General features: G+C 38.3%; 1 pseudogene; it reads right to left on the reverse strand.

Annotated features, from left to right (window-relative positions):
* The window catches only part of LOC100357916 (serine/threonine-protein phosphatase PP1-gamma catalytic subunit-like), a 118,521-nt pseudogene extending 96,783 nt beyond the window's left edge, over positions 1-21,738 (reverse strand).
* Positions 21,739-24,508: the final 2,770 nt, after the last annotated feature.

The following is a 24,508-nucleotide window of genomic DNA, read 5'->3' on the forward strand; positions in this document are numbered from 1 at the left end:
CCAACATCAAGATGTCAGCAAATGTGGGTTCTCCTTCTCTTACAGACTGTCACCTTCTTGCTGTATCCTCACACATTCCTTTGTGCGAGAGTGTGCCTCCCTGAAAACTCTTCCTTTTCTTGTAAGGACAGCAGTAATGTAAAATTTGAAATATCACATTTATGAACTTATTTAAAAAGATTATCTTAACTATCCCTTTAAAGGGCATCTTATGATCCTGTTGGATTGATACACAGAATTAATTTTCATAAGGCATCATTACAAATATAGTCATACTAGGGATTAGGATTTCAACCTATAAATTTGTGGGAAGTACATTTTTTTTCCGACAGGCATAGCTAGACAGTGAGAGAGAGAGACAGAGAGGAAGGTCTTCCTTCCATTGGTTCACCCCCACAATGGCCGCTATGGCCAGCATGCTGTGCAGATCCGAAGCCAGGAGCCAGGTGCTTCCTCCTGGTCTCCCATGTGGGTGCAGGGCCCAAGCACTTGGGCCATCCTCCTCTGCCTTCCCAGGCCACAGCAGAGAGCTGGACTGGAAGAGGAGCAACCAGGCCAGAATGTGGCGCCCCAACCAGGACTAGAACTTGGGGTTTCCGGCGCCACAGGCGGAGGATTAGCCAAGTGAGCCGCGGCGCCGGCCCAGAGAGGAACATTTTAATAGACAGATAATAAACCTGACTTCCTCCTCTTATTTGGGAGAATACAGCAGTAGAAATCACTAGTTCCCTACTTCATATCAATTTTTCCCTTTTCATATGATAAAAAATATATTGAGGCTGACAACGTATCTAAAGTTTCATGTTTCCAGGATGCTTCTAGCAGCAATTGAATAACACTTATGCATTCATTTCTTATCAATGAGAAGTAAATATTGCGTGTGAGATATTCATCAAGGTTCCTTGAGAAAATGTGATACAGCTAGGTGGAAAATTGCTTTTGCCTTTACTTTCTCCTCCTTGTTCATGGAATGTGGGTGTAATACATCAAGTTCAACCATGTTGCATAACACTGATCTTAAAGGTGGAAATCACACCCTAAGAAGATAGAACATGTTCTGGGTATCCAATAACCTTGAATTTGCCACATTCGCCTTATAACATCCATTTCTTAAATCTTTTTTTCTGTATAAACTCTTACATTGTTTAAACTACTGCTATTTGGGGTTTCCTCTTATATGCACCCAAATATAAACTTGACAGATGCTTAAAGGAGGAAAAGAAATAATTTAGCCTTTGAATTCTAAATGTACCTGTTTACTGAAAACAACTAAAAGAGTGGAAAGAATGTGTAAAACTTCTAAACCATAATTGATATGAAAGTGTTATGACAGGGTGTGCTTAGAATATTAAAACATGTGCTTATTTAAAGAAAAATTAGGGGGGCCGGCGTCATGGCTCGCTTGGTTAATCCTCTGACTGCGGCACCAGAATCCCATATGGGCACCGGGTTCTACTCCCAGTTGCTCCTCTTCCAGTCCAGCTCTCTGCTGTGGCCCGGGAGGGGAGTGGAGGATGGCCCAAGCGCTTGGTCCCCTGTACCCGCATGGGAGACCAGGAAGAAGCACCTGGCTTTGTATCAGCACAGTGCCAGCCGTGGAGGCCATTAAGGGAGTGAACCAACAGAAGGAAGACCTTTCTCTCTGTCTCTCTCTCTCTGTCTACAACTCTACCTGTCAAATAAATAAATTTTTAAAAAATGAAAAAAGAAAGAAAATTAGGAAAAGAGAAAAAAGACCTTACAATTATAAAGACATCAGTTCAAATATACATGTAAAGAGTCCTAATAAAATTTTATTGTATTAAACAATTTTATTTTACTTTATTATATTTTATTTATTAAACAATTGTAATAAGCATTAAAAGCAATATATTTAAATTATACTACTGTTTTATGCAGCATAACTTTAAATATGTATATAATTAAGTTCACAAATTATGTTACTCTGCCAATAAAAACAACAAAGACGAATCAGCCTAATTTATTATTGTCCAGAACTCTTCTCATTTTTCTTCTGAATTTATTTCATTTTGTTACCAACTATGTCCACGACCTCTTCCCTTATTTCTGTACCCAATTTTTATTTAACTTTGAACTTTCTGATTTCTTTTGAATGTACTCTCTGCACTCAACATTCAACTTTGCTGTCTTGTCTATGGTTCAACCACTGATGGTCAAGATCTGCAATTTTTTATTTGTAGAGTTCAGGTTTTCAGCAAAAAATACTCAAGGTCATTAGGGACTGGAAATAAGTATTCAATGTCTTTGTATCATCATAATTCTAAAAGGAATGGCCTTTGGAATCAGACTAATTTAAGTTTGAATTCAAAGGGAGAAATGAGTCATATGTCCAATAGAAATATAGAAAAAACCACATTAAGAGGTGTCTGCAAAAGTTGATATACAAAGACCCAAATACAGAAAAATTGTTCAGTCTCAGAGATATTTAAAACCATAACTTGAAACAAGATAAACTGTATTACACTCTCACATTAGTAAAAGTTTAAATGATTGCTTCTATTCTGTTTTGGCAAGGCACAGGGTGGGCACACTCACACACTGGCAGATTGCAACTAGCTGTCACTACAGATGATTCTTTCTTCCCAGGTAAACAGTTGGGCTATGTTTCTCCATCTGCAGAGAGATATTGCGATGGCATTAAATTCTGGATAATAACATATGCCACAAGTGAACAATGCCACTTCTAGGCCAGGCCTACACCTTCCAGCCTTTCCTTCCTTTCGTCCCTTCTCCTCCCACCTATATAATCATCTCCAAATACATCCACTCTTTCCCGTCCCCAAATGCTTGCTGGATTCATAAGCTCAGGGAGACTTGGGGAGCTGTATGCTGAAGTTGGTAGACCCTATCAACCTGCCTATCAATGACTGCATGAATTCATGCATGGATTCTCACCATGAAATTCACCACTGAAAAAATTTTATATGAAGAAGAAATAAATTTCCCTTTTGTTAAGTCATTGAGATTTGGTCCTATCAATTTACACAGTTTATCTTGCCTTTACACATACAGAGGCTATGTATGGAAAGATAAATTCATAATAACTACAAAAGGCAGTCTGGCAATGTGCACACCATTTTATCCAAGAATTTCACATATAACAATTGGTCATATCTTAGTAAAAAATAAGAATGGGAGTAGGAGAAGGAGGATGAGGCCAAGTGGGAGTGTGGGTATGGTGGGACGAATCACTATGTTTTTAAAGTTGTACTTATGAAGTGCACGAAGTTTGTATTCCTTATAAAGAGTTTTTGAAGCAAAAAAAAAAGGTGGATCACAAACAAATAATAAGTTAATTATACATATGCATATAAGTATCGTCATTCAGTCATGATTTATGATAGCATAAAACAAAATGGAAATGATTTAAATACCACATAGAATTCCCTTATATGTCACTGCATTCACATAGTGGATAATTTTTCATTCATTTATTTTATAAATATTCAACACAAGGGGTCTTCAAAGTTTTCAGAAAAATATGTATTGACTTTTAATTCTATTTTTCAATGAACATATTCAAGTATCCTGCAACATATCATGTGACATCCACTGTGATGAATACTAGGAACATATCAGAGAAAAAATGTAGGACACCTATCATTGTGACACACATAATTTAGGAATGTAATAAAATATTTTTGATTTTCCCAATAATAAGAATATCTACATTCAGCATCTAAAATGTTTTAAATTACTTGAATATATAAATGTGTAATGAAAGAAATGAAACTATCAAATGTCTTCCAGAATTTTATGTATTAATTTGGTTAATCATATTTATTATGATATGCCGTGCAAAATAATATGCTACATCAGAAATATGGCTTTGTTCTACTTGATAGTCATGGACTGTCTGAATTAAGTGCTGTCTCTTAATAATTCTGACCTTAGATAAATTTATGATTATATGTACTACCTCCTAGGGTTAGGTGGGACTTAATTTTTATTTTAAGTGCTTAAGACAACTGCCTGGCATATAGTAAGTGCCAAATAAATGTAAGCTGCTGTGATTACTGTCTATACCTGCACTTACATGCTAATGTCTTATTAAACACAAAATTATCAATAGTGACACATACAAAATCATCTGAAAAATGCCTTCATTTTTGTCTAAATCATTTGAGATTCTTTTACAACTCTAAGACATTGTCACTGCAATTTTTATTCCAAGCAATAAATATCCATTTGTACAATATTCATCTAGTTTTACTTCAATTATCGTTCAAGGTTATGTTCATTATCAGCACAATGAAGCAACTTACTCTAATTTCTCTTTCTTCTCTTTTCTTACCCAACTTTCTTTCCATTTTAAAAGTGTACTATTTTAGGGTCAGCTCTGTGGCATAGCGGGCAAAACCACCGCCTTCAGTGCAGGCATTCCATATGGGCGTTGGTTTTAGTCCTGGCTGCTCCACTTCCAATCAAGCTCTCTGCTATGGCCTCAGAAAGCAGTAGAAGATGGCCCAAGTGCTTGGGCCTCTGCACTCATGTGGGAGACCTGGAAGAAGCTCCTGGCTCCTGGCTTCGGATCCTTGCACCTCCAGCTGTTGTGGCCATCTGGGGAGTGAACCAGTGGATGGAAGACCTCTCTCTCTCTCTCTCTCTATCTCTGTGTGTGTATGTCTGCCTCTGCCTTTCAAATAAAATAAAATCTAAAAAAAAAAAGTGTACTGCTTTTTGCTATCAGTGTAAGAACTATCTCTTGCCGGCGCCGTGGCTCAATAGGCTAATCCTCCGCCTTGCGGCGCCGGCACACCGGGTTCTAGTCCCAGTCGGGGCACCGGATTCTGTCCCGGTTGCCCCTCTTCCAGGCCAGCTCTCTGCTGTGGCCAGGGAGTGCAGTGGAGGATGGCCCAAGTACTTGGGCCCTGCACCCCATGGGAAATCAGGAAAAGTACCTGGCTCCTGCCATCTGATCAGCGTGGTGCGCCCGCCGCAGCGCGCCGGCCGTGGCGGCCACTGGAGGGTGAACCAATGGCAAAAGGAAGACCTTTCTATCTGTCTCTCTCTCTCACTGTCCACTCTGCCTGTCAAAAAAAAAAAAAAAAGATTAACTTACCGCTTACCTGTAAATTGTTTCGACAGTTTCTTCATTTTGGTATTTGACCTCTTATTTGCTTTTTCTTTATTGTTTCTAACTTGGAAACTATTTATTGATTTTCTACTACTGAAGATCATGTTTTACCTTTTACAATCTGTCTCATCCATCATTCTTTTTCTATTTGCATTCTCCTAAAATGCAGAATCTTGAAGAGATTCAAATGAATTGTTAGTATTTATAGGACCATACCATCACAATTCAGATACTATTAAAATTATGTTTTCTATAATGTGTAAATTAAAATTTTTTCTTGGAGTTAATGTTTGACTTAGATTTTCATTTCTCAGGTTTTTCTTATGACAAATCTTTAAATCAGACCTAAATCTCCACAAAAATAATGAATTCAGTGTAAACACCCCAAGTAACTTGTCAGCTTGTCAATCAAATATTCCAATTTAATTTTATTCAGTCTACTATTGGCGATAGCTGTCAGACACACACAAGGTTGTACCTCTCCCCACCTTGTACCCAAGAGAATATAAATTGTATTTTTTCATCTTATCTAAGGAATTTTACCTGTTTCAAAGTCACAAAGATTTTTTTTGTATCTCTTCTTTCAGCAAGTTTATAGTTTTTGCCTTTTGTATTGATGTATATGATAAATTCTGAATTAAGTTCTGAATATAGTATGAGGTAAAGATCTTGGTCATTTTTTGAGAACCGGTGATTTCAAGAATGCTTACTGAAATTACTTTCACTTCCCTTTCACATTGCCTTGTTAAACTCTATTGATCGTATATGCCCTTGTTAATATTGACTGGCTCTCTGAGTGTGTGTGTGTTTGTGTGCATGTATTCATGTATCTATGTATAATTTTATTTCTGGACTCTATTTTGCATTACATTGATTGATATTAGTTTCTATTACTATGGTGTCCTGATTACTGTAGCTTTTTTTAATGAAGCTAGTAAACTTTTATTGCCAAATCAGATCACAGGGACACCAAAAACACCACTTGTAATTGTAGGAAAAAATGACGGCATATAACTATAAATTTACCAAATATTTACAGGGCCTTTGTAAACATAAAGATAAAAAAGCTAATACTGCAAAGCATGTCTGTGGATTGTGAGTCAATATTGTAATGACACCAATTCTCTTCAATTTGTTTATAAATTTAATAAAATTCTAAAGATAATTCTCCATTAAATTTCTTACAGAACTTGATAAATCTATCTTTAAATTAATAACAAGACAAAATGATCAATAATAGTCAAAACAATATTGAGAGATTTTTTAAGAAACTTGAGTTGTTCTAACATGATGTTGATGCAGTATAAATCTAGAATAATTAGTAATACACAATTTGCATGAGGATTAAAATGTATGAATGGAATACATTGAGGTTTGGTAGGGTGTTTAAGTAATCCGAAATTGACATTTTGAGATTTTATTAATGTTTATGGCCCTTTTGTACACTCTTGAAGAACAGTAGCTTTTCTATTTACCACTTGTTGAATTCTCTACCCAATGGAGGGCATACCTGTGATTATAAACTGAAAGTATTTCATTGTCAAAAGTAAAAGAAAAATAAGAAAGGAGGAAGGTAGGAGTAAGGGAGGTTTCTGTAGTTTTTAATGAAAGTCTTGAAATCAGGTAGCATAAGCCTTCTAATTTAGTTATTTTCAAACTTGTTTCAGCTATTCTAGATTGTAGACAGTTCCAAGTACATTTTAGCATCTTCTTGTCAAAAGGCTTTTGGGATTATAATTAATATTACATTGTATTAACTGCTGAGATGATAACAATTTGGATATGCTTAGTCTAGGATCATGGGATATGTCTCCTAATATTGAGTCCTTTCTTTTCTTTTTGAAGAGTTTATTTCTATTTATGTGAAAGAGTTAGAGAGAAAGAGAGAGACAGAGAGAGAGAGGTCTTCCATCCACTGGTTTACTCCAAAAGTGGCCACGAAGTTCCAGCCTGAGCCAGGCTGAAGGCAGGAGCTAGGAGCTTCGTTGGGTCTCCTACGTGGTTGGCAGGGGCACAAGCAATTGGGCTATCACCTGTTGCTTTCTCCCAGACCATTTGCAGGGCACCATATTAGAAGTGGAGCAGCCACAACACGAACCAGTGCCCATATAGGATGCTGGGTTGCAGATGGCAGCTTTACCTGCCACACCACATCACCAGCCCCACGACTGTTTAGTCTTTCTAAATTTTCTGTAATTTCAAAACTCAATGGATAGAGTCAAAATCATAAGGGCGGAAGCAGAAAAAGAATCAGTGAATTTGAACATATAATGACATAAATTAGTTAATCTTAACAGAGAAAAACAAAACCAGAGCCTGAAGAACTGGAGTGAGTTCTAAAACAAAAAAATACAATAATTGTTTAATCAATGTCTCAAAGAAGTGAAGTAAGAAGGTAGGACTAGAACTTAAAGAAATAATGGCAGAAATTTTCCTAAATTTGACAGGGGCATAAATCTGCAGATTCAAGAAACTGAGTAAAGAGAAAATGGGAAAAACTCAAAGAAATTCATGACATCTCATATTCAAACTTCTGAAAACTAAAAGCAAAGGATAAAAGTTTAAAGCAGGGGGAGAGAAAATTAGAGAGAGAAAAAAATGGCTTGAATTATGCTGGTTTTTTCCTGGGAAGTCACCGATTCCAGAAAAAAAGTAGCATCATATATTTTTTCCAAGGCTGGCGCTGTGGCACAGTGGGTTAACGCCCTGGCCTGAAGCACCGGCATCCCATATGGGCGCCGGTTCAGGCCCTGGCTGCTCCATTTCCGATTCAACTCTCTGCTATGGCCTGGGAAAGCAGTAGATGATGGCCCAAGTCCTTGGGCCCCTGCACCCACGTGAGAGACCCGGAAGAAGCTCCTGGCTCCTGGCTTCAGATCAGCGCAGCTCCAACCATTGAAGTCAACTGGGGAGTGAACCATCGGATGGAAGACCTCTCTCTCTCTCTCTCTCTCTCTCTCTCTGCCTCTCCTCTCTCTATGAAACTCTGACTTTCAAATAAATAAACAAATCTTTAATATATATATATATATATATATATTTTTCCAAATGCTTAAAAGAACCACCAAATTTCAGGAGTGGAAATTAGTGCATTCTCAGAAGAAAATTAAGAAACTTGTTGCCAGCAGACCTATGCTCACAAACTATCTTCAGCAGTTCTATAAACAGAAAAAGAAATGATAAAATGAGGAATATCTGGAAGGCAGTATGAACGCCTTAAAGAGTAAAAATATCATAAGTAAATATACTTTCTTTCTTCTGTTGAGTTTTCTTAACTATATCTGACATACATACATATATATGTAAAACAATATAGTTTGAAAAGTATATGAGGAAAGACTTCAAATAATTATTTAATCACTAAGATTAAGAAATATAAAAGGAGCGAAGTTGTCTTACCCTCAGCTTGAACATATAAAATATCAGCATTAAATGTTGATGTGTCTGTATGTGACACATTTATTGTAATAGCTTAAAAACATATACAAATTTTGTACTAAAAAGTTATCAAAATCAATAAGATAGAATTCTAAGAAAAGTTCAAGTAACTCTAGGAAGTTGTGAAAAAAATAACCAAGAACAAAGACAATAAATGGAAAATAAAATGGCAGGCTAAAAATCTGATTACATCAATAATTAAATGTAAATGGCTAAAGCACATAACTGAAAGACAAAGATTGCAGATTGTGGGTTTAAAAATCATTTCATTATACATGTCTAAGGAATTTACTTCAAATTTAGCCACTTAGGTGGCTTGGAAAATCATAGGATGGAAAAAGATGTTCTTGTGAACATAAAGAAAACAGGAATGGATGTGTTATTTTCAGATAAAGCAGACTTTAAAGCAAAGGAATTTATTAGGGATAAGCTAAAATATTACATTTTGATAAAAAGGATCAATTCACCTAGAAGACAGGGTAAAGCTAAATTTGAATGCACCAAACAAGCAGAGATATGTAGTAGTTTTATATAAAACAAAACTGATAGAATTGAAAATAGAGAAAAATGCATAGTTGTAATAGGGACTCCAACACTCTTCTCTCAGCAATTGTTTGACCAAGTTGAAAGAGAATTAGCAATATAGAACTCAACATCAACAACCAATAGGATGTAATAAAAATAGACAAAATACTCAACCCCAAAATAGTAGAATACATGTTCTTTGCAAATATCCATAGAATATGAAGCAAAGTAAACCATATCCTGGGTCAGAAATGGAACCTAAGCAAATTTAAAGAAATTTAAGTGAAACAGTTTGTTCTCTGACCACAGTATAATCAAGTTAAAAACACTAACAGACTGATAACAGAAAAATCCTCAAATACTTGATACCTAAACAGCACATTTCTAAATAATCATGGGTTAAACAGGTGGTAGAAAAGGTAGCAAAAATATAATGAGCTGAATAAAAATGAAAACAAAACATATGAAAATGTCTGTGACATGATTACAACAGTGCTGAGAAGAAAATCACATTAGAAATCCTTCTATAAAAAAAGAGGGAAAGTATCAAATAGAACATCTAAGCACCCGGATCAGACCCTTCTTATTTTTTTACATTGATGTATGTTTATGTGTTTGCCTTCTGCTCACAAGGTTGTTGACTCAGAAGAATTCTGTATTGTTTTTTAAAGATTTTTATCTAGTGTTAGCACCATAATTGTCACCTAAGAGTTGTGTTCTTAATCTATTTACAAATGTGGATACTCCAATAGGTCAATATATGAACTAAATATAAAAGAAAGGAAAAACTAAAAAAGAGAAAAAAGAAAAACTGAATGTGTGTGTTTGTGTGTTTGCAATTATGTATGAGATAATATATCAAAAATGTATTCCATTATGTGACCATTTTTAAGAAAAAACACTGACAAACTGAATTATAATAACCATCAGATAAGTAGAAGATTAACTTGTATATATATAATGGAGTGCATTAAAGGAAACTGTGATGTTTAACATAGAGAGGATCCAAGGCAGATAGGAGACATGACTTCAGGCAACCAAAGGGCACTTACGTGGAAGGAGCAGTGTTTTGTGCTCCAGAATCAAAACTAAAATAAAGGGCCCCAAGTCAAAAGGAAGACATTTCATGTAAACACACAGAAAAAAAAATCTTTCTAACAATTAGAACTGACAGAAACTTACGATCTGTGAGTTGTGTGTTGGCAAAAGTACTCAAGAAAATTCTGGAAAAGAACACTGAGGAGTATTATAGTGAGGTTTCTGTATGGGTGGCAGATTGAGCTAGCCGACACCTTTAGATTCCTTCCAACACAAAGATTTTTTGCTCTAATTGGAGTAAGGGAGTCTGAAGAGTTATTTTAAACTTCACTGAATAGACAAGTCTTAAGCCCCAAGTCTAGCCTAAATGTTCCTATTGCTTCATTTCAATTAGCTCATGTAGTGATGAGGTTTGAATGATACATGTTCACATTAACAAGATTCGAGATATGATCTTGACAGTCCTGCTAGACTGGTCTGATGAAAAGCACTCTAAGAGCCCTACAAATAGCTTCCATTATTTTCCCCTGGTTTTAAATGAAATTTATTTGATTTTTTTACAATCCTGAGGTCTGTGCTGCTTAAGTTTTATGTGACAGTGAACAGCTAATTAGTCTTATTTTTTAAGGCAGATGATTCAAATTCCATAATGCATGTGTCGCTTCCCTCTGCTGCCTGCCCAAGTCAAACAGTTATTACTAAATTATAGTGCTGTACCTTCAATGATACTGGTCTCTAGCATTCATTCAACTGCTTCCCTGGGCCTGTTAGGTTTAATGTATCAGTTAAGTCAGCTCCACAGCCACATTTATTTTATTTATTTGAAAGGCAGAGTAACTACAGAGAAGCAGAGGCAGAGAGAGAGAGAGAAAGGTCTTCCATTTGCTGGTTTACTCCCAGATGGCTGCAACAGCTGGAGCTGAGCCCATCTGAAGCCAGGAACTTCTTCTGGGTCTCCCATATGGGTGCAAGGGCCCAAGGACTTGGGCCATCTTCTACTGCTTTCCCAGGCCATAGCAGAGGGCTGGATTGGAAGTGGAACAGCCAGGATGCAAACTGGTGCCCAAATGGGATGCCAGCACTGCAGACCCAGGCTTTAACCCACCACCCCACAGCACCGGCCCCTTCATTTGCTTCAAATAAATCCTGTTTTCTTGTACACCTTTATTCCTCCACTTTGAATTCTTTCATGCACAGAGGGAACAGTATGGAATAAGTCTAGCTGGGGTGTCCACTGCCTGCAACATCCTCAAGACAATGCCTTGATTTTTTTCTGTTCCTTGGAATAATTTTACAGGTTGAGTAGAGAGAACACATAGAAACCAGTACCTGACTTACATACTTTTCTTAGGTCTCTTTCCCTAGATCACTAATTAGTTGTCATAAGATGTCAACTTGAGAAATGCCACCTTATGGATGGCACAGCAGAGGAAATGTTGCAGATAATTAGTTAGACAATGGCTTGGAAACACAGTGTATTCCTTAGGGGATGAGTGGTCAGATCATGTGACGAAAGCAAAGGCTGGCCTTCACTCTGGAGTCTAGAGGGGCTGAATAGCACACTGATGGGGTTTGAGGCTCCCTCCTGGCTTCTCTGGGCCTTTCCTAGGCATCTGTGACCTGGCCTCTAGTTGCCTCGCTCCCCTGACCCCTCATGAAACTTCCTCCCTTGTAGCCTACTTTCCTATACATCAATCTGCTTGCCATTTGTAGAACACATTCCTTCTTTCACTGCAGTATCTTTGCAAATGTTGTTCCACATCCAGGAAGGAAACCCCTCTTTTTTGTCACATATTTAAATATCCTCCAAGATTCTGCTCTGCTGTCACCTGCACTCTCACCCCCAGGCGGATACCTGGATCCCCTTTCCTCCTTCTGGGGCACCACATGCGTACTTCCAGGTCTTTCTAACACTGTAGTGTTATCATGGGTTTGCTGATCTGATTTTCCCATGTGACAATAATCTCATTTTTGTTTCTTAGCACCCAGTACATGATTTTGAGCAAAGCAGGAAAAACAAATAAGCAACAATTGGGAAGTGACTTTTAGACACATACAGTTTCTTTGTACGAAACAGAAACCCATGAGACATGAACTTGAATTTGAGTTATAGTAATGCCACTAACTGGCTGTGTAAATGTGCACCAGGTCATTTTTTGGGTGTCATTCTATATCTTGGAAAATGAAGTTATTTGGCTGGTTCATTATTGATCAAAATTTTGGTAAGTAATGACATTATTATTTTAATGTACTAATATAAAGCCAAAATAGAACATCAAGGCTATTTTGCATGAAAAAGAAGACTCTTTATTCTGCCAATTTAGTCTGCTTTTCCCACTGTCCCATTTCCACCCCTCCTGTGCTTGAAGCACAGTTTGAAAACTATACAACTAGCTGATCTGTAAGATTCCAGACAGTTCAAAGACTTTTGGATTATTTACATAGTAAATTGAACTGATGTCTTCCTCACAGCTGAATCCTTTCTCAGGCTTTTTCTCATGCCCCCTACTCTTATTGGGTTTGATTTTTGCAAGCCCACTTAACAGGGTGTGGCAGTCAGTTACTCTGGAAGTTTTGCAATGGTATTTAAAATGTGGGTTGGCTGGTTCATTGGGATTTGCATATTAATGAAGAAAAAGAATTACACATACAGTTTGCCTTTGGAATTGGAATAGCATTCTCAATTCATGTGAGATAAAGGTGTATAGTGGTGGCTAGGAGCCAGAGGTAGAAGAAACTTAAGTGATCCTGTATTTGTAACTTAATTCTTTGTGGTTTGTAAAAAGTGCTAGATAAATTTATAATGGGCCTGAGCAGTCAAATAAATGTTGGCAGAAAGGGAACACTAGTGTGTCCTTTGGAGATATGGTTGAATAAGTAAAATATAATAAGATATTATTGCTTTTATCTTTTTTTTAAGATTTTATTTATTTATTTAATTTGAGAGGTAGAGTTACAGACAGCGAGAGGGAGAGACAGAAAGAGAGGTCTTCCTTCCATTGGTTCACTCCCCAGATGGCCACAATGGCCAGAGCTGTACCAATCTGAAGCCAGGAGACAGGCGCTTCTTCCCAGTCTCCCACGCGGGTGCAGGGGCCCAAACACTTGGGCCATCTTCTACTGCTTTCCCAGGCCATAGCAGAGAGCTGGATTGGAAGAGAACAGCCAGGACTAGAACTGGCGCCTATATGGGATGCTGGCGCCGCAAGCGGATGATTAACCTATTGCACCACAGTGCCGGCCCCCTGCTTTTATCTTTAATCTAGTTGGTTGTTTGACTTATAGGAGAGGGAAGATTATTTTACAGTGGACAGGTGACAGCTATAAAACTAACCATAGAATTCTGTCTCTTTAAACAAAATTTTCTAAGACTTTTAATTATATGATAAAATTACTTACCAGTCTTCTTCTAATGAACAGGGTTTTTTTTTTTTTTTTCAGTGTTTTCTGATTTTTTTTTAACTTTTATTTAATGCATATAAATTTCCAAAGTACGACTTATGGATTACAATGGCTTCCCCTCCATACCGTCCCTCCCACCCACAACCCTCCCCTTTCCCACTCCCTCTCCCCTTCCATTCACATCAAGATTCATTTTTGATTATCTTAATATACAGAAGATCAGCTTAGTATACATCAAGTATGGATTTCAACAGTTTGCTCCCACACAGAAACATAAAGTGAAAAATAATAGATGATTTTTTTTAAATGATGATGAAATCAGAGCAGACCTATTGTCATGTTTAATCGCAGTGAGAGTCAGGTTGGGAATTGATAATTTCTTTTTTTTTTTTTTTTTTACAGAGGATCAGTTTAGTATGCATTAAGTAAGTTTAGTATGCATTAAGTATGCATTAAGTAAGGATTTCAACAGTTTGCACCCCCATAGAAACACAAAGTGAAATATATTGTTTGAGTACTCGTTATAGCATTAAATCTCAATGTACAGCACATTAAGGATAGAGATCCTACATGTTCCAGGTGATCAGTTTCAGTTCACAGTTGGTCATGATGGAGGGACTGGGAGTCAAAGGGAGCACATAAACAAGTCTAGTACCTGCTAACACTAACCGATGGAGTAAATAATGGGGAGAGTGATCCAACATGGGAAGTGAGATACTCAGCAGACTCATAGAATGGCAGATGTCCTAAATAGCACTCTGGCCTCAGAATCAGCCCTAAAGGCATTCGGAGCTGGCTGAAAAGCTCATGAGAGTATTTCAGGCATGGAAAGCCAAGACACTCTGGCAAAAGATCTCTGCGAGTGAGATCCCAGTGGAAAGAACAGGTCTTCAAAGAAGGAGGTACCTTTCTCTGAAGGGAGGAGAGAACCTCCACTTTGACTATGACCTTGTCTAAACAAGATAAGAGTCAGAGAACTCAGAGGGCTTCCATAGCCTTGGAAACTCATGACTGGAGCATAGGGAGATTACTGATGCCATAGACAGGAGTGTCAATTGGTAAAGTCAACAACAGGAGTCACTGTGCACTTACTCCTAATGAACAGGTTTTATAAAGATGTATAGTAATTTGATGATATCATGTCATATATTTCAGTCTCTGATCCATTTTGAGTATATTTTTGTGTAAAATGAATAGAAAAATTGACTGAAAATTGATCACTGTAAAAAATAAGAATGGGAATGAAAGGATGAGGATGAAGAAAGACAGGAGTATGGGTAGGAGGGAGGTAAGCAAGGAAGATCACCCCGTACCCAAATCTGTATATATTAAATGCATGAAGTTGTATTCTTTAAAAAAATTCTACATATATATATATACACATATATAATTAAATATATAAACAGTAATACTCTTAGTATCATTATATCTATGATATAACTAAGGAAAATAAGTCTTAGCAATGTTCAAGAACTTATTTTAGTTTGCATAGCTTTTAAACATAGCATACATAATAGAAATGTCAAAAGTGCATGGAATAAGGCTGGCGCCATGGCTCAATAGGCTAATCATCTGCCTGCGGCCCAGGCACCCCGGGTTCTAGTCCCAGTCGGGGCACCGGTTCTGTCCCGGTTGCCCCTCTTCCAGGCCAGCTCTCTGCTGTGGCCCGGGATTGCAGTGGAGGATGGCCCAAGTCCTTGGGCCCTGCACGCACCTGGGAGACCAGGATAAGTACCTGGCTCCTAGCTTTAGATCAGCGCAGTTTACTGGCTGCAGCGGCCATTGGGGGGTGAACCAACGGCAAAGGAAGACCTTTCTCTCTCTCTCTGTCTCTCATTGTCCACTCTGCCTGTCAAAAAATAAAAAATAAAAAAAGTGCATGGAATAAGCTACATTCACTATTTTATAGATTTTATTTTCTAGAGAAGTTTTAGCCACACAACAAAACAGGAAAGTTCAGAAAAACAGGAAAGTACAGAGATTTCTCATATGCTTCCCACCTCACACTCATAGCTGCCTGTATTATCAACACCACCGCATTTGCTACAACTGGTGAACCTACAATGACACATCATTATCACCCAGAGTACAAATTTACATTATGGTTCATTCTCGGTGTTGTCCATTCTATAAGTTTGGATAGATGTATTAATAATGAAATGTATCCACCATCAAGGTATCAGAGAGAGTAGTTTCACTGCTGTAAATCTTTGCTCTTCTTCCCTCCTCACAATTCCTGGAAACCACTGGTCATTTTATTCTCTCTAGTTTTACTTTCCAGAATGCCATATAGTTAAAATCAAGCTTTACAAAGTCCTTTTAGCTTGGCATCTTTCATTTAACAATAAGCATCACGTTTCTTCCATATCTTTTCATGGCTTCAAAGTTCATTTCTTTCAGTACTGAATAATTATATTCCATTGTTTACATGTACCACAGTTTATTTATCCATCCACTGAAGGACGTCTTACTTGCTTCCAATTGTGACAATTACAAGTAAAGTTGCCTTAACTATCCATATGCAAGTGTTTGTGTGGAAATAAACTTTCAATGTCTTTGAGAAAATACCAAGGAATGAAACTGCTATGGTATATGGTAAGAGTATGTTTAGTGGGGCCCTCACTGTGGTGTAACAGGTAAAGCCACCGCCTACAGTGCCGGCATCCCATTTGGTCACTGGTTTGAGTCCAGGCTGCTCCACTTCTGATCCAGCTCTCTGCTATGGCCTCGGAAAGCAGTAGAAGATGGCCCAAGTCCTTGGGCCCCTGCACCCACATGGGAGACTTAGAGGAATCTCCTGGCTCCTGGCTTCAAATTGGGCCAGCTCCAGCTGTTGTGGGCATTTGGGGAGTGAACCAGCAGATAGAACACCTCTCTCTCTCTCTCTCTCTCTCTCTTTCTCTCTCTCTGCCTCTGCCTCTGCCTCTTGGTAACTCTGCCTTTCAAATAAATAATCTTTTTTAAAAAAACTAGTCTAGTATTGTCAAGAAAAAAAAAAAACCTGTCAAACTGCTTCAATAGTGGCTGTAACATTTGGCTATAACTTACCCTGTTTACTCCACATCCTCTCCAAGATTGGTGTTCACAGTGTCCTGAATTGTGGCCATTCTAATAGGAGTGAAATGATATCTTGTTGTCATTTTAATTTGTACTCCCTGAAAATTTATTATGTGGTACATCTTTTTATTTGCTTATTTGCCATCTGAATATCTGCTTTGTGAGGTGACTGTTAAGGTCTTCTTTCCATTTTCTAATCAGATCATTTGTGTTCTAATTGTTCCACTTTAAGGAGTTGTTATACATACAACATATAAATTTTATGTAATTTAAATATAATACTTTAATATTTTTTGCAAATATTTCCCCCCCCATATGTAACTTGTCATTATTCTTTTTGCTATTATTTTTTATTGTATTTATTTGAAAGGCAGAGTTATAGAGACAGAAAGAAATATAGAGCGGAAGCAAAAGAGAGACAGAGAGAGAGAGAAATCTTCCACCCATTGGTTTACTTCAAGAATGGCTACAATGGCCAGGCTGGACCAGGCCAAAGTCAGGAACATGGAACTCTGGGTCTCCTACATGGATAGCAGGGACCCAGTCTTCATGGATTTTCCAAGCATGTTAGCAGGGAACTGGATTGGAAATGGAGCAGCGAGGACTTGAATGGGCACCCATTTGGGATGCTAGTGTTGCAGGCAGTAGTTTAACCTGCTGTGCCACAATGCCAGTCCCGACTTTTTATTATTGATAGTACCACTTGCAGAGCAGAATTGTTTTCATAATGGAGTCTACTTTATCAATTATTTCTTTCATGGGCTGTTGTTTCACTCTCTCTGTTAGTTTGTTTTGTGGTGCTCTAACAGAATACCTGAGAACGAGTAATTTTATGTTTATTTCCTCAGATTTCTAGAGGCTAGGATGCAAGACCAAGGTGTCAGAATCTGTGAGTCTTTTTGCTGTATCATAACACAATGCATTAGAATATATCAAAAAAGGTGAGAGAGACATCAAAAGGAACTCAAGACTGTTCTTTTATAAGGAAACTTCTCCCCTGATAATGCATTAATCCATTCATGAGGGCAGACTCCTCATGGCCTAATTACCGCTTGAAGGGCCCAGTTCTTAACACTGTTACCGAGGGACTGAAGCTCCAATTCATCCTTTTTGGGGACACAGTGAAACCAAAGCAGTGTTGCAGCTGAAAAGTCATCACCAGATCCAAGGGCATCTTGATTACCTTCTTGTTATCTTCTGATAGTTTATAATTTTCATTTTACTTGAGCTCTGGAATGCATTTTTGAGTGAAATTTTGTGAAAGATCTGCAATGTGTGCTGGAATCATTTCTTTACATGTTCAGTTGTTTCAGATCCATTTGTCGAAAAACTTTTTTTTCTCCACTGTATTGCCTTTGCTCCTCAGCCAAAGAGTCATTGACTGTATTTATGCAGGTCTATTTTGGGTTCTGTTTTCTGTTCTGTTGATCTATTTGCCTGATATTTTCATTAATATCTCACTCTTTTGATGACCATAATTTATAATATGTCTTTTTTTCTTTTCTTTCTTTTTTTTTATTTATTTATTTTTTTTTGACAGGCAGAGTGGACAGTGAGAGAGAGAGACAGAGAGAAAGGTCTTCCTTTGCCGTTGGTTCACCCTCCAATGGCTGCCACGGCCAGCGCGCTGTGGCTGGCGCAACGTGCTGATCCGAAGGCAGGAGCCAGGTGCTTCTCCTGGTCTCCCACGGGGTGCAGGGCCCAAGCACATGGGCCATCCTCCACTGCCTTCCCGGGCCACAGCAGAGAGCTGGTCTGGAAGAAGGGCAACCGGGACAGAATCCGGCGCCCTGACCAGGACTAGAACCCCTTGCGCTGGCGCCACAGGTGGAGGATTAGCCTATTAAGCCAGCGGAGGCCTATAATATGCCTTGTAGTTGAATAGAGCCTGTACTCCAACTTTATTCCTCCACTTCAATATCTGTTGGTTATTCTGGGTCTTTTGCATCCCCATATAATCTATAAAATCATCTGGCTCAGTGATGGTATTGTGGTCAGCAGGTTAAGCAGATGCCTACAATGTAGGCATCCCATATTGGAGCACCAGTTCAAGTCCTTGCTGTTCCACTTCTTATCCAGCTTCCCAATAATGTGCCTGGGAAAGCAGTGGAGGATGGCTCAAGTATTTGGGCCCCTGCCACCCTGTAGAAGATCCAAAGGGAGTTCCAGGATCCTGGCCTTAGCCTGATCCACCCCATGCTATTGTAGCCATTTGGAGAGTGAACCTCAAGATGGAAGCTCTCTTTGTCTTTCTGCATCTGCTTGTTTCTGTCACTCTGCCTTTCAAATAAAAAAGTAAAATAAATTTTGAAATCAAATTGACATTATCTATAAAAGAGCTTCCTGGGAACTTGATTGAAATTACACTGAATCTTTAAATCAAATTGGATAGAACTGACATCTTGACAATATCGACTCTTCCTATCTATGAATACGGAATATCCATTTACTTAGTTCTTCAGTGATCCCATTAATTAGAACTTTGTGCTGTTCCATTGTAGACCTTGTGCATAAATGTTATACATTTATCTAAATATTTCTTTTTTCATGTTAATATAAGTGGTGCTGTGTATTCAATTTCAACTTACAGAGCTCATTGCAGGCATGTAGAAAAACAACTGAATTTTTTATTACCCTTATAACCTGAAATCTTTCTATAATTGCTTATTAGCCACAGGATTCTTTGTAAATTCTTTTGGATTTTCTGCATAGATTATCATGTCAGCTGTGAATGTGGTTTATTTCTTCCTTCTCAATCTGTATAGCCTGTATTTATTTTTCTTGTATCATTGCAAGATCTGGGACCTCTAGTGTAATGTTTAGAAGCAGTGGTGCAAGGGAACATAGTTGTTTTGTTCTTGACTGAGTGGGAAAGCCTTGAGGTTAGTCAAGTGTTCATTATAGGCATTTTGTATTTATTTTTATAAACGTGAAGAAGATTCTGCTATTCCTAGTTTATTGAGAGTTTTTTTCTTTTTTTTTAACTTTTATTTAATGAATATAAATTTCCAAAGTACGATTTATGGATTACAATGGCTTCCCCCCCATACCGTCCCTCCCACTCACAACCCTCCCCTTTCCCACTCCCTCTCCCCTTCCATTCACATCAAGATTCATTTTCGATTATCTTAATATACAGAAGATCAGCTTAGTATACATTAAGTAAGGATTTCAACAGTTTGCTCCCACACAGAAACATAAAGTGAAAAATAATAGATGATCTTCTTTAAATGATGATGAAATCAGATCAGACCTATTGTCATGTTTAATCCCAGTGAGAGTCAAGTTGGGAGTTGATAATTTCTTTTTTTTTTTTTTTTTTTACAGAGGATCAGTTTAGTGTGCATTAAGTAAAGATTTCAACAGTTTGCACCCCCATAGAAACACAAAGTGAAATATATTGTTTGAGTACTCGTTATAGCATTAAATCTCAATGCATAGCACATTAAGGACAGAGATCCTACATGAGGAGTAAGTGCACAGCGACTCCTGTTGTTGACTTTACCAATTGACACTCCTGTTTATGGCATCAGTAATCTCCCTATGCTCCAGTCATGAGTTTCCAAGGCTATGGAAGCCCTCTGAGTTCTCCGATTCTTATCTTGTTTAGACAAGGTCATAGTCAAAGTAAAGTTCCCTCTTCCCTTCAGAGAAAGGTACCTCCTTCTTTGAAGACCTGTTCTTTCCACTGGGATCTCACTCACAGAGATCTTTTGCCAGAGTGTCTTGGCTTTCCATGCCTGAAATACTCTCATGGGCTTTTCAGCCAGATCGGAATGCCTTTAGGGCTGATTCTGAGGCCAGAGTGCTATTTAGGACATCTGCCATTCTATGAGTCTGCTGAGTATCTCACTTCCCATGTTGGATCACTCTCCCCTTTATTTATTCTATCGGTTAGTGTTAGCAGGTACTAGACTTGTTTATGTGCTCCCTTTGACTCTTAGTCCTTTCATTATGATCAATTGTGAACTGAAATTGATCACTTGGAATAGTGAGATGGCATTGCCCCTGGTATGTTTCTAACTCTACCATTTGGGGCAAGTCAGCTGAGAGTTTTTTTTTTAAAGGCAGTTAGACAGTGAGAGAGAGAGACAGAGAGAAAGGTCTTCCTTCTGTTGGTTCACCCCCCAAATAGCCGCCACGGCTGGTGCGCTGCGCTGATCTGAAGCCGGGAGCCAGGTGCTTCCTCCTGCTCTCCCATGTGGATGCAGGGCTCAAGGACTTGGGCCATCCTCCACTGCCTTCCCAGGCCACAGCTGAGAGCTGGACTGGAAGAGGAGCAACCGGAACAGAACGGGTGTCCCAACTGGGACTAGAACCTGGGGTACCAGTGCCACAGGTCGAGGATTAGCCTAGTGAGCGTGGCACCAGCCTATTGAGAGTTTTTATTATGCAGTAGTGTTGAATTTTGCCAAATTCTTTTTCTGCAACTATTGATATGATCACGTGTTTTTCCTTTTCTTACATTATTGATGTGATGGATTAAATTAATTGGCTTTTTAGATGTGAAACTTGCCTAGCATATTTATGATTAATAATTTGTGGTACACAATCATTTTCATAAATTATTGGATGCACTTGTATAATATTTTGATTTTTTTGCATCCATATTAGACCTGGCAAGGGTACACTATTTTGCCAAGGAAAGGGTTCTATAGAACTGAGGAAACTGACTGAAGGAACACTTCAATAAAGAAGTGATGAGAACTGCAAATAGTACAGACACTGCAAAAACCAGCAAAGAGAGACAAAAAACAAGCATGCTGCTACCACTGCCTGCTGCCAGTGCCCACCACTTCTTTCCTGACTCCTTGGCTGGGGGATGACATCTTTCCAGGAAAAGACTCTTATATACAAGGTGTTAGCACTGAGGAGACTGATCGAAGGAAAAACTCTGGCAAGAAAGCAGTGAGTTGTAAAAACTGCAGGCTCTGAAGCCCAGTAGAGAGAAACAAAGTACACCACCCTCTGCCTCCACCCACCACTCCTTAACCAGCTCTCCTGCCAGGAGACACCGCCTTGCTGGGGAGAGAGTCACTGAAACATACCCTAGGACCTAGCGAAGAGCCTACCTGCATTCTATGCTCCAGACCCTCATCTACCAATGCACGATCCTCAGTGAAGCCTTTACTCACACCGTGGAACTGGAGCAAGATCTCCTTACCATGTCCCAGAGCCATGCCTTTGACTCTTGGTGCTATAAGCCCCGGTCTTAGTCACACCCACACAAGAGAATTTGTGGAAGATCCTATCCACATCATGTAGTCCAAAGGCCAAAATGTTTGATTCCATAAGCTCCAGCACAACTCAAACTTGCATGGTGGAACAAGGCAACAGCACTTTGTCCCACAGCACCAGAAATATGACTGCAGCTATCAACAGGTCCAGTGTGATTGGTACTCAATTCTCTGAGGACTAAAGACACACACTCTGAGAAGCGCATGTCCACTTCAAAGCCACACTACTACCTCTACAACGTGCTGCAGACTACACAACTGTGACATATGTTGACACTGCAGACACTGTTCGCTGCTGAAGAAGTCATGAAGAAGTTACATTTCTGGGCACAGCTACAGCCAAAGCCAAATCAACTACCCAAACGACATTTCACATTAAATCTAAACCAAAAAAACCTTTTACAATGTAACCTACTCTAATTTTATAAAGGCATTTTTATTCCAGATGCGAAGATATAAAGGTAGGGAATCAGCAAACATGAGGAAGCAAGGAAGCATGATACTTCCAAAAAAAAAACACTATAGTTCTCCAGAAATAGATCCTCATTGAAGGAACTTTATTAAATGCCTGAAAAATCAATCAAAATAATTATCTTAATAAACTCAATGACATGCAAGAGAATATAGATAGACAGTTCAAGGATATCAGGAAAACAAAAGATGACATGAAACAGAAATTCAAAAAGGGGCCAGCACTGTGGTTTAGTGGGTTAAGCCACCAACTGCAATGCTGGCACCCCATATAGGCACCAGTTCGATTCCTTGCTGCTCCACTTCCAATCCAACTCCATGCTAACACACCTGGGAAAGCAGCAGAAGATGCCCCACCACATCCTTGGAACCATGTACCCACATGGGAGACCTGGAAGAAGCTTGTGGTTCCTAGCTTCAGCACGGCCCAGCTCTGGCCATTGTGGCCATTTGGGGAGTAAACCAGCAGATGGAAGATCCTTTGCTATGTGTCTCTTCAGATTTCTCTGTAACTGTGCCTTTCAAATAAAATAAATATGTATTTAAAAATAAATTCAACAAAAAGGAAGCATTAAAAAGACCAAATTTTAGAGCTGAAAATTTCCATCAATGTAACAAAAAATGCACTTGAGAGATTTAACAGCAGGATAGACCAGCAGTTCAAAGAATTTCTGATCTGGGGGAAATAGCTCAGGCAAACAAATGTAAAGAGAAAAGAATCAAAAAGAATGGCAATTTCCTTTGTGACTTATGGGATACCATTAAGTGAACAAAGAATTATGTTATAGAGAAACTTGAAGGAGGAGAGAAGAAGAAAGGTATTGAGCACCTATTGACTGGAATAATATTTGAAAACTCCCCAAGTCATGAAACAGATGATGACATCCAGATACAGGAAGCTCAAAGCTCCCCACAAGACTCAACCAAGAAAGACATTCTCCAAGGCATACTATAGTCAAATTGATAAAAATTAGGAAAAAGGAGAGAATCTAAAAGAAAAAAAGAGAAATGTGTCAAGATGCATATAAAGGAAAACTAGTTAGCCTAACAGCTGGCCTACAGCAGAAACCCTACAAACAAGAAGAGAATTAAATGAAATGGAATATTCAAGTTCTTGAAAAAAAACTTTCAAAAAATATTATTTCTCTGAAGTTATTCTTTTGAAGAGAAAGAAAAGTAAAGTATTTTCCAGACAAAGAACAAATTAGAGAATTAATAACCACCAGACAAGTCTTCCATGAAATGCTGAAGGAAGTAAACATCATGGTAACACATGCTGAATACAGCAGATACAACCAACAACCAGTAATCAGACCATCAGTAGATAATCTTAATCTAACAATGCTAACCTTGAATCTGAATAGATTAAATTCTCCAGTCACAAGATACAGGCTAGCCATATGGATATAAACAAGATTTCCAATTACGTGCTGCCTACAAGAAACTCATTGCACAGGTTAAGGTACACATAGACTGAAAGTGAAGGGCTGGAAACAGATATGCCATGTAAATGTAAACCAAAATGAACAGGAGTAGCTATACTCATCTTATATAAAACAAAATTTAAATGAAAAACTGATCAACTTAAATGCCCGTCAACAGTAGACTGGATAAAGAAATTTTGGGACATGTACTCTATAGAATACTATACAGCAGTGAAAAAAAAACAATGAAACCTGGTCATTTGCAACAAAATGGAGGAATCTAGCAAACATCATGCTTAGTGAAATAAGCCAGTCCCAACGGGACAAATATCATATGTTCTCCCTGATCAGTGACAACTAACTGAGCACCAAAAAGGAAAACTGTTGAAGTGAAATGGACACTATGAGAAATGGTGACTTGATCAGCCTTTGTCCTGACTGTTGATGAACAACTTAATACTTTATCCCTGTTAGTATTTTTTTTTGTTCTACTTAATACTATTGGTTGAACTCTGTAATTAACACACATTTATTCTTGGGTGTTGAAATTTAACTGAAAAGTGATCTCTGTTAAATATAAGAGTGGGAATAAGAAAGGGAGGAGATATGCAATTTGGGACATGCTCAGTTGGTCTTGCCCCAAATGATAGAGTTAGAAACGTGCCAGAGGATGTCAATCCAATCCCATCAAGGTTGCATGTACCAATGCCATCTCACTAGTCCAAGCGATCAATTTCTGTTCACAATTGATCATAATGATAGGACTAAGAGTTAAAGGGATCACATAAATAAGACTAGTGTCTGCAAATACTAACTGA

Source organism: Oryctolagus cuniculus, chromosome 7 (genome assembly GCF_051225735.1).
Source record: "Oryctolagus cuniculus isolate XC-2025 breed Fujian yellow rabbit chromosome 7, ASM5122573v1, whole genome shotgun sequence".
In the NCBI taxonomy this organism is placed as follows: domain Eukaryota; kingdom Metazoa; phylum Chordata; class Mammalia; order Lagomorpha; family Leporidae; genus Oryctolagus; species Oryctolagus cuniculus.